General features: G+C 36.1%; 1 protein-coding gene across 1 annotated transcript in view; it reads right to left on the bottom strand.

Moving 5' to 3' along the window:
• Positions 1-12124, bottom strand: part of LRRC28 (leucine rich repeat containing 28) — a 188392-nt gene that overhangs the window by 143855 nt on the left and 32413 nt on the right. The gene's annotated exons all lie outside the window — the stretch shown is intronic.

Here is a 12124-nt window from a genome sequence, read left to right as displayed (position 1 = left end):
ACAGCACCCTCAGAAATATTAAGCCACTCTAGAATATAATTTTCTCTGTCTGAAATAAGCTTTAATAAACAAGGAACTAAATCCTTATTTTCTAAAATTTAAATATGTTGACAAATCCAGGCAGCTCTAAGCACAGGAACAATTTTACAGCTAAGCATCTTTAGTACACTCTGGTGGTGAATAAACACAACTACAATCATTTGAACATCATGTAACCTTTCTTACAAGGCTATTTAATAACTGATAATTATAAATTAATATAAGATAGAATATCTACAGCATTAATTTAAAACATAAACTAATTTTGGTAAACTATGTAGTCAACATTTACATGGTTTTGTTTCTACTATTTTTTTTAAACAGATCAATAATAATTTATATCTTCCCAGCAGCTACTAGAAAATACATCTATTTTCAGTCTAACTATATTACTGTGATTTCTTCTTAATTTTCACAAATACTAAAAGAATTTTGATTTCCTTTGGAGATAAAGGAGAAAAGTGCCCATATGGGGACTAACAAGCAAAAATGTAGACAGGAATTTGTGTTAAGTCCTAGCGTACTGCTTGAAGCACAGCCTAAATTGAATTATGCTGGAGCACGTAGTTCAGCGACAGTGGCAAATTTGAGCCCAGGCCTTACCTGAAAACCCAACGCCACATTCACTATGTGAAAATGCCTCTTTCCAAATGCATTTATTTTTTTCCCAAATAATGCCTGTCACGCCTAACAATTTAAGGGAAAGAAAAACCGAACTTTTAGGAAACCATTGTCCAGTTAATTAATAAAATCATACTGGACTGCCAAGTTTCTAGTTCCAAAATAACTTAAACAAAGGTATATTTCTAGCATGTACTTTTTTTGGTGTGTGCTCAACATTTTCCACCTTTTATAACACTCCAAACATTAATTCTAGGCAGGATTTCCTGCCTCTTATCAAGTAAAACTGGACATTCTTTGTGCCAAAAGACAAAACACAAGTAAGTGAAATGCACATATACAGCAATGTTTCATTAGCACAAAAGCCAAGACACCCAACTGAAAAATGGGGAGCATAAGAGCAGTTTTATGCCGGCAACAAAATTGTTGGCTATTTTCATGTCTATTTTGTTTACTCAAGGCCTATCTAAAAGTATGTATCTCAAAATATCCATATTTTCTCCATTCAACTTCAGCTACAAATAGAGGTTACATGACCTTGCCATCACCCACAAGTTTAATGTCTTTATTTATGAGTTCCATAATTCCTTTATTTGTTCCCTGTTTTTTAAAATCATTCCAACTTTCCCTATGTCTTACAACCCTCTAATCCTGTTCTTCATCCTAATGATGACTTCCATTCCCTCTACCTCTCAGTTCTTTCCTAGGCATTCATCCCAACACTGACTACACTATTCGTCCTCCCCTAGCTCTAACACCTTGATTAACTAACTCAACTCTACACTATCTTCCATCCCAGATTCCACTGTCTTATCACTGATCACATCTTGACCACTTCTATCCTGGATTACTCCCACCAACCTACCAACTTTTCTCCTATTTGCTTCCTCCAAATAGAGCTGGAGGAAGTTGTGAAATGTACAGATTTATGTTCTACGATCTCATGTGGGCTCTCACTGCAGCTGGGTAAACATTCTATTCCTCCCTAACAGATCTGCTTTTCCATTCTCCACAATGGCTGTTCCAAACTTCTTTCCTCAAACATCCTATGCCACTGCCCCTTTCCCACAGCCTCAATGCCAAACCTTCCTTATACTTCATTGAAAGAATTGAGGCCAAAAAAAAAAAAAAGAATTGAGGCCATTCATTGAGAGCTCCCTCTTCTCCCCTCTTCCTGTCTCCACATCTTCTTTTACTATTTCCTCCTTTCTGATCTCATCCCTTTCTGACTCCAAAGCAAATTGCCCCACTATTATCCCTATTATCTCTCATCTTCTCCTTATCTAATGCTTATCTCCTAATCTAATGCTTCCTTCCTTGATGCCTACAAATAACAGCACTCCCATTCTCAAAAAAATCTTCACTTGATTACACAATTCCCACTAGGTATTTTTCCATATCTCCCCTCACCTTCATTGCTAAACTTAAGAAAATCATTACAATTGGTGCCTCCACTTCATTTTCTCTCACTCATTTCTAAACCCTCACCAATGTAGTTTCCTAACTTATTATTCAACTGAAGCTTCCCACTTCCAAGTTACCAATGATCTCTTCACTGCCAAACCTAACAGTCTTCTTGACCTCCCTGCAACATGTGATACTGTAGATCATCTCTTTATGGATACTCTTTGCTCTTCTGGTTTCAGGGACACTCTTGGTTCTCCTGCTACCTATCTGATCATTTCTCAGCCTCCTTCACTGGCTCTTCATTTATGTTATACTCTCTAATCATGGGTAACCACCAAGGCTCTATCTATCCTAGGCCCATTTCTCCTTTTACTTACTCTATACTATCACTCTTAGAGATTTTATCAGCTCCCATGGTTTCCATTACTATTTTGAAGCAGAGGAATCACATCTCTATTTCTAGCCTATAATCTCTCTTCTGAGCTACATTCATGAAATCTATAACTGCTTCTTAGATGTCTTGAACTGGATGTCTCATAGGCATTTCAAACTCAACATGTTATAAACATAACTCATTAGCTCCTCTCCCCCTTTTCCAAACTATCCTATTACCAATGAAAACTTCACCATCCTACCAGTCACCCAGGCTGGTATTCTTGGTATTCTCAATGTTTGAGAATCTTAAGTTCTTAAGGATTCCTTGATACACCATGTCTTATAGTCATCTTTTCTCCACTCACACAACTCTTACTTAGACTACTATCTCTCACCTGGATTATTACAATAGTCTTCTGCTTGATCTCTCTGCCTTAAATCTCTTATCATTCCAATCTATCCTCCCTCTACTCAGCTGCCAATGTAATTTTTCTAAAGGGTTATTATGAACACATTAGCTCTCTGCTCAAGGAGCTCTAGAGACTCCTATCACCTCTAGGATCAAATATAAAGTCCTATCTGGCATTTAAAGCTCTTTATAACCTGGTCTCTTCTTTTTTTCAATTATAAATTCATTTTTTTCTTATATATTTTTAATTCCGAATTCATTCTTTCCCTCTCCCTTCTCCCACTCACTGAGAAGGCAAGAAAAATCAAACTCATTACATATATATATATATATATATATATATATATATATATATATATATACACATATATATGTGTGTGTGTGTGTGTGTATGTGTGTGTGCATGTGTGTGTGTATATATATATATATATATATAGTTACACATTAGCCATGTTAAGAAAAAAAAAGCAAGAAAAAGAAATAAAGAGAAAAAATGCACTATAATCTGTACTCAGTTCATCAGCTTTCTATTTGGAGGCAGATAGCATATTTCACCATAAGTCTTCTGGAACTGTGGTTAATCATTGTGTTGATCAGAGTTCCTAAGTCTTTCAGAGTTGATTATATTTACAACATTGTTATTACTGTATAATTGTTCTCCTGGTTCTGCTCACTTCACTTTGTATCAGTTCTTCCCAGGTTTTTCTGAAACCATCCCATTTCTCATTTCTTACATAGTATTTCATCATATTCCTATCCCGTAACTTGTTTCCAGTTGATAGACATCCCCTCAGGTACCAATTCTTTGCCACCACAAAAAGAGCTGCTATAAGTATTTTCACACATATAGGTCTGCTTCCTCTGTTTTCAATCTCCTTGAAGTACAGACCTAGTAATGGTATCAATGGATCCAAGGGTATGCACAGTTTAATAGCTTTTTGGGTATAGTTACAGATTGCTTCCCAGAATGAATGAACTAGTTCACAGCTCTACTGATAGCTCATTAGTTTTTCACTATTTTCCAAAATTTCCTCCAGTATTTGTCATTTTCCTTTTTTGTCATCTTAACCAATCTGATGGTTATAAGGTTGTAACTCAGAGATGTTTTCATTTGTATTTCTCTAGTTATTAATGATTTAGAGCATTTTTAAATATGGCTATTGGTAGCTGTGGTTTCTTCTGAAAACTGCCTATTTCATATCCTTTGACCATTTATCAGTTGGGGAATGGCTTTAATTCTTGTAAATTTGACTCGGCTCCCTATACAGTTTAGAAATGAGACTTTTATATCCACATCCAAAGAAAGAACTATGGAGCTTGAATGTAGATCAAAGCATATTTGCTATTTTTTCTTCTGTTTTGTTTTGTTTCCTCTTTCTTGTGGTTCCTCCTACTGGTTCTAATTCTTCCTTACAACATGACTAATGTGAAAATATGTTTAATAGGAATATATATATATATATATATATATACACACACACATATATATGTCTCCTATATCAGATTGCATGCTATCTTGGGAAGGGAGGAGAGGAAGAGGGAGAAAAATTTAAAGCTCAAAAGCTCACGGAAGTGACTGTTGATAAATCAAAATAAATTAATAAAAAAAAGAATTGGAAATTGAGGGGATGTCCATCAACAGAGGAATGGCTGAACAAATTGTAGTATATGATTATGATGGAGTGCTACTGTTCTGTAAGAAATGATGAACAGGACACTTTCAGAAAAACCTGGAAAGACTTACATAAACTCAGCAGAACCAGGAAAATATTGTACACAGTAACAGCAATATTGTATAATGATCCATTGTGAATGACTTGACTATTCTCAGCAATACAATGATCCATGACAATTCCAAAGAACTTATGAAAAATGTTATGCATCTCCATAGAAAGAACTGATGGAATCTGAATACAGATCAAAACATAGTTAAAAAAAAAAAGAGAGAAATGAGACCTTTATCAAAAAAACTTGCTGCAAAAATTTCCCCCTAGTTTCCTGCTTTTCTTTTCATTTTGCATTGGTTTTATTTATGGAAAAACTTTTAAATTTCACATAATCAAAGTTATCCATTCTACTTCCCATGAGCCTCTCTATTTCTTGTCTCAGCATGAACTCTTCTCCTATTCACAGATCTGACAGGTAATTTCCTTCATGTTCCAATAATTAGTTTATGATATCACCCTTTATCAAGTACCTATTTTGAACTTATCTTGGTCTACAGTATAAGATCTTGGTCAATTGCTAGTTTCAAGCACACTACTTTCCAGTTTTCCCAACAGTTTTTGTCAAATAGTGAGTTTTTGACCCCAAAGCTGGGGTATTTAGATTTATCAAACACTAGGTTATTGTGCTTATTTGATTCTTTATATTGTATACTAATCTGTTCCACTGATTAATCTCTCTTTTTCTCAGTACCAAATTGTTTTGACAAATACAGTTTTGTAGTATAGTTTGAGATTTGGTACTGATAGGCTCCCTTCCTTCTTATTCTTTTTCATTAATTCCCTACATATTTTTGACCTTTTATTTCTCTAGATGAATTTTGTAATTTTCTCTAGCTCTATAAAGTAATTCTTTAGTAGTTTGATTGGTATATGACACTGAATAAGTAAATTAATTTAGTTGGTGTGGTCATTTTTATTACATTTGCTCGACCTATAATGAATATTTCTCTAATTATTCACATTTGTCTTCATTTGAGCGAACAGTGCTTTATAATTGTGTTCATACGATAATATGACCTCACCTTATTTTCCCAGCCTTCTTAGACATTATTCTTCTCCATGCATTCCACATTCTAGCTACACTGGCCCATTTGCAGTTCACGGCACAAAACAATCTATCTTCCATCTCTGTACACCTTTATGCTTGTTATGTTCCATGCCTGAAATGCTCTGCCCCCTTACCTCTATTTCTTAATTTCCCTAAATTCTTTTAAGACTCAACTCAAGTCCCACCTTCTGCAAAAGGTCTTTCCCAACTCTCATAGTTGTTAATGCCTTCCTCTTTCAGATTATCTTCATTTACTCTGCACATTTCTTTTATATCCTAGTAATTTACATTTTATCTCCACTATTGTGATATATGTTCCTAGAGGGTTGGTACTGTTATTTTGCTTTTTGTTGTATCCCCAGTTTGGCTCATTGTAAATGTTTAATAAACACTTGTTGATGAATTATGAGTTAAGACAGATAAAACATAATAAATGAAATAAAAGGTACATTTTAAATATATTAGATCATTAGTGTGATCACTCATTTGAAAAGGTATCATTAAGACTTTTGAATTATGAGAATTATAAGCTGAAGAAACATTTCCAATGTTTCAGAGAAAGAGTTGTTATTTTAGCTCTTCTTTTAATCAAACATTAGTATACATCATGGCTAATAAGAAATTTTAAAAATCCTATAAAAACAGAACACTGATCTGACAAACAAGATACCAGAGAAAGTAGTTCTCAAAATAACTCTCTCATCCTATAACTTCAAAACCATATGAAATGCTCCAAATATGTAGTAATTAAAAATTATACCAAGAAGAAGAGAGAAATGTCTCCATACAATGTAAAGCCTTCTCAAATATCAGCAGAGGGCTGAGCTATATGAAAAACCCACTTACCCTAACCATCTGCCATTGTTCATTCCAAGACCAGCCTGAACAACCTGATAGACTCTGGCTGTGGTAGCTTCTACTCTGTTCCCCACTCCTCACAATTCCCCATTAGACCTCTCAACGGAGAGAGGACAATGAATTTGTTCAGCCAAAAGAGTGGTCATGTATGGAGGAGGTGAGAAAGGCCTTGAAAAGCAGAGGTGACAAAGGAAAAATGCAAAATCAATTATGGTGTTTTCTCCCTAGAGCTTCCACCCAGCATGGAGCCACAGTAAAACTAGGTGGCACAGTGGACAGAGAGCTGGATCTGGAGTAAGGAAGACCAAAGTTCAAATCTGGACGCAGTCACTTACTAGGTGTGTGACCCTGGGAAAGTTACTGTCTGTCTCAGTCTCCTCACCTATAAAATGGTGATAATATAATGGCAACTACCTTCCAGGGTTATTGTGAGGATCAAATGAGACATTTGTTAAGCAGTTAGCACAGTGCCTGGCACACAGTAGGTGTTTAATAAATGCTTGCTTCCTTCCTTCTTCCTCCTCAACTCCCAACTCAAGAATGTCACGAAAGCTGTATGGCCCTTATGACGTGGACAGAAGAAAACATAAGATAGAGTGGAAGGGAGAGGAGCACAAATAGCTCCAAAGCCTTATTCAATGGACTGATTAGAAGAGATGGATGGAAGCAGCAAGAAGACTGGAAAAAGACTAAATATAAATAGAAAAAAAACCACAAGGATTTTTTTTTTGGAAAAGCAATTTCATTGTCGTAGGAACTCCAATAAGAAACTTCCTCCATCAAAGCAGATCAGCACCACTGCTGCAACATATTGTCTTTAGAAAGTCACTTCAGATACTGAGAGGGTAAGTTGGTTGCTCAAGGTCACACAGTCAGTATGTGTGGGCCTTGAACCTAGATTTTCCAGCTCTCTATCTATTATGCCATTTTGCCTCTTTAGAAGTAAGGTCAGAAAAGAAGAAATCACCCTACTCCCTTTTTTAAATTAAAAAGCTAGAAGTTCTTAGATAAGCCAGCAGTGAGACTCATCATAGGGGAAAATGAATAAAAAACTTATGTGAAAACACAATGAATAAAATATTATGCAGTGATGGAAAGCAACCTGAAAACCCCAGTGAAAAAGCAGGCAAGACAATGAATTTTATCTAGAAACAAAGGAAAACAATCTCACATTTCCATCCACTTTCAGATATTTCAAATTAGATGTCCAGTAGGTATCTTAAACTAAACATATCCAAAACAGAACTCGTTATCTTTCCCCCACACCCTATTCCTGTTACCCTATTACAGTAAAGGGCAACAACATCTTCCTAATTCCTCAGGCTCACAACAGAGGAGTCATCCTTGACTCCTCGCTATCTCTTACACTCCCCCATATCCAAGCTGTTGCCAGTGCCTGCTGACTTCACTTCTGCAACATCTCTTGAATTCTCCCCCTTCTCTCTGGCACTGCCACCACTCTAATGCAGATCTTCATCACCTTACTACTGGACTACTGCAACAGACTGCAACAGACTACTGCAACAGGGTCTGCCTGCCTCTACTACCCCTTCTTCAATTCATTCTCCACTCAGCCACCAAAGTAAAATGTAGGTATGACCATGTCACTCCCCTATTCAATAAAATCCAGTAGCTCTCTATGCCTCCAAATCCTCTGGCATTCAAAGTCCTTCATAATATAGCCCCCTCCTACCTTTCGATTCTTATATCTTGCTCCCCACCATATTCTCTCTGCTCTGGCTTCTTGGTTATTCCATAAACAGGACACTGCATCTCTTGGCTCTGTGCATTTTTTCTGAATGTCCCCGAAGCCTGGAATACCACCTCTTCTCAACTCTACCAACTGACTTCTCTTGCTTCCTCTAAGTCCCAACTAAAATCTCATCCTTTACAGGAAGCCTATCCCAACCTCTTCAAATTCTAATGCTTTCCCTCTTTTAATTATTTCCTATTTATCCAGTATATAGCTTGCTTTGTATATATGTATTTTTTCATATTGTCTCCCCCATTAGATTATAAGCTCCTTGTGGGCAGGGACTTTCTTTTGTCTCTATATCCTCAGCATTTAGCACAGTGCCTGCCACATAGTATGTATTTAATAAATGTTTATTGATTGATTAAATGTGTAACCTAGCAGTTTTCAGAAGAAATCAAAGCTATCAATAGTCACATGAAAATATGCTCTAAATCACTACAGATTAGAGAAATGCAAATTAAAACAACTCTGAGATATCATGTCACACCTATCAGACTGACTAACACGACAGAAAAGGAAAATGACAATTCTGGAGGGAATGTGGAAAAATGGGTACACAAAGGCACTATTAGTGGAGTTGTGAACTGGTCCAACCATTCTGGAAAACAATTTAGAACTATGCCCAAAGGGCAATAAAACTGTGCCTGCCCTTTGACCCAGCAATACCACTACTAGGTCTGTATTCCAAAGAGATCAAAGAAAAGGAAAAAGGACCTATTTGTACAAAAAATATTTATAGCAGCTCTTTTTGTGGTAGCAAAGAATTGGAAATTGAGGGGATATCCATCAACTGGGAAATGGGTGAACAAGTTGTGTTATCAATTGTGATGGAACACTACTGCACTATAAGTGATGAAAAATGCTGTCTACCTCCAGAGAGAAAACTGATAAATTCTGACTGCAGACTGAAGCAGGTTTTTAAAAAATTTATTTTTAATCTGTGTTCTCTTTTGCAACATGGCTAATATGGAAAGATGTTTTGCATGACCTCACATGTATAATAGAAATAAAACTGCTTGCATTCTCAAGAAGGGAGGAGAACTGAGAGGGCAGGAGAGAATCTGGAACCTGAAATTTAAAAAAAATGATTGTTAAAAATTTTTTACATGTAATTGGGAAATATTTAACAAATAAAAAGAATTTTTTTTTTTAAAAAAGAACGTGGGGGCAGCTAAGTGGTACAGTGTATACAGCTCTGGCTTTGGAGTCTGGAGGACCTGAGTTCAAATCCTGCTTCAGACACTTCGACATTTACTAGCTGTGTGACCCTGGGCAAGTCACTTAACCCTGACTGCCTCATCAAAAAGCAAAAACAAACTAAAAAAATGTGTAATTTGGGCACCATGGACTGAATATTTAGATATGAAAGTTCAGCCCAACAAAGAGAAGAGTGTGCCAATCTGCAAAAGATACAAATAGAGAGAAAAGTGGGCAGCTGGGTGGCACAGTGGATAGAGTACCGGCTCTGGAGTCAGGAGGACCTGAGTTCAAATCTGCCCTCAGACATATAACACTTACTAGCTGTGTGACCCTGGCCAAGTCATTTAACCCCACTGCCTAACCAAAAAAAACAAAACAAAACAAATACAGAGAAAAAGACAAACAAAAACACAAATAGAACATATGAAACAAAATTTGAAAACTGAAAAGTCTGAGGTTAGGAAGCTATTTATACATATGGATATACATGTGTGCATGCATATATTCATATATATTTTATACACACACACACATATGTAGACACAAGAAAGTGATCTATTAAATTAATACAGAGAGAAAAATTTCCAGTATTTTTTTTCATAACCCTATCCTGTGATTTCATTGATGTAGGGATCTTCTAGTGAAGAAACTCCCTCTACCCATGAAGACTGGTACCTCTTCTATAACTACAGTCAGAGTTGCCAAGAGCATTAAAAGATTAACTGACTTGTCCAGGGTCAAAAACCTCAGTCTTCCTGACGTGCAGTTAGTCTCCAAACACTAAGCATTGCTGCGTCTCCAATTAGAAGGAATGCAATGACAGTTTGAATCAGCTTAGCATAGATTTGAAGCTGAATTAAAAGCTAACAAAGAATTCCTGAGGTTGGGCTGGACAATGGAAAAGAACCATAATAAGCATTACATAGAAGTAGAAAATTTCCAAACATTTGGAAGGCACTAACTGATCCAGATCTGAAACCAGTATCCCCTGATTCTTCAACAGCAGATAGAAAAACTAGGGGTTTTCCAATTACCTAGGGACTATACACAAGGTGCTAATTTTCTCAGTAGTTATAGGAGATTCTGAGTCAGGGTTCTCAACAGGGACTGATAATCAACAGGAAAAGCAGCCCAGGTGGTAAAAATGGCAACATATTTAAGGAAGTTTTCCCATCTTTTCAGGGACAGAGATTAGAGATGCCCAGGAAATTGGAACTATGAAGCCATGAACTTTGCCTGGAGAAATGCCAGTTAAAAATGTAGTCTGCCTCAATCACACATGAAAGAACAATTCAAGGTCCCATACTAAACCCACAAAGAGTTTATATAGAATTCAGGAGCCAAAAGGGCAATGGGAAATCTAGACAGAATAACAGAGAAGCTCATTTCGATCAGTGAAAAAAAAGATAAAGAAAAGCTTCTATATTAATAACGGTATCACAATTCTGTTTTCTGAATGTAATCAACATGAAATGCCCAAACTGGCAGATACAGAAGTGGATGTAGTCAACTAAAACAATGTTATTAGACTGTCAATAAGTTTTTGCGTTATATTTCATGTTGCTTTCTTCCATATCTATTAAGTACATCTATGCTTTTTTTTTTAACTGTAATTATAAGAATGCTTTATAGTGGTGTCACATTTATCCATCTCAGTATTATCATTTTGGAAAATATTATAAAGTTGTGTTGTTCAATACTGTAGATCCCAACAAATTCAATTCAGCAAAAAACATTCTATTTTGTGTTATGGTTGTTTGTTGAATTAAATTTGTTAAAATCTACAAAATTAAAAGTTAATGCTATAGATATAGTATTGTGACTATAAAAAAGCAACCAAATCAACTGACATAGGAAACAGAATACCATATTTCAGGGGAAAATGCCAATTAGTTTCAGGATATCTCAAATTTACTCATTCATTCAACATTTATTAGGCTTACACTGTGTGTGAAGTTCTGTGCTAGATACCAAGGTAGACAAAAAATTTAGATCAGACAGTCCCTGACCTTCTTTAACAAATATTTATTAAGCAATTACTAATGTTACTGTGCTGGGAGCTGAAGATTAAAAAAAAGAAGTGAAACAGTTCCAGCCCTGAAAGTTCTTTCTTGGATCACAATACAGAGCTGTAAGGGACCTTAAAGTCTAGTTAGTCCTATTCCCTCATTTACAGAAGAGGAAGCTGAGGCAAAGATAAGTTAAGTGACTTGCCCAAGGTCAGTCTGAAATGGAAATAGTGACTCCCTTCATGAAGCTTATATCCTAGTAAGAGGATAAAACACAAATCAAGATAGTTAATTTTTTAAATTGCATGTTAAATGTATTAAGCAATTGTGTAGCACTTTTGTGTTGGGTTGGTTTGGTGTACGTGTGTGTGTGTGTGTGTGTGTGTGTGTGTGTGTGTGTTTTTGTTTTTTTGGTGGTGGGAAGCTTATTTAAAAGGAAATCATTACTAACCAGAGGAAATCAGGGAAGGCTTCAAGGAAGAGGGAATATTTGAGTTGGACATTAAAGAATGGGAGGGAACTCAACAGTTAAAGTGACATCTCAAATTGAATATGTTTTAAATGGAACTCATTATTCTACTATCATCCCAAACCCACTTCTCCAAATTTCTCTACTTCTATTGGGTGTATCAACATCTTTCCAGGTGCCAAGGTCACAATGTTAGAGTTAGCCTT

The sequence above is a fragment of the Phascolarctos cinereus genome, unplaced genomic scaffold, assembly GCF_003287225.1.
Source record: "Phascolarctos cinereus isolate Bilbo 61053 unplaced genomic scaffold, phaCin_HiC Scaffold_3;HRSCAF=262, whole genome shotgun sequence".
NCBI lineage: Eukaryota > Metazoa > Chordata > Mammalia > Diprotodontia > Phascolarctidae > Phascolarctos > Phascolarctos cinereus.
This window is presented reverse-complemented; position numbering and strand designations above follow the sequence as displayed.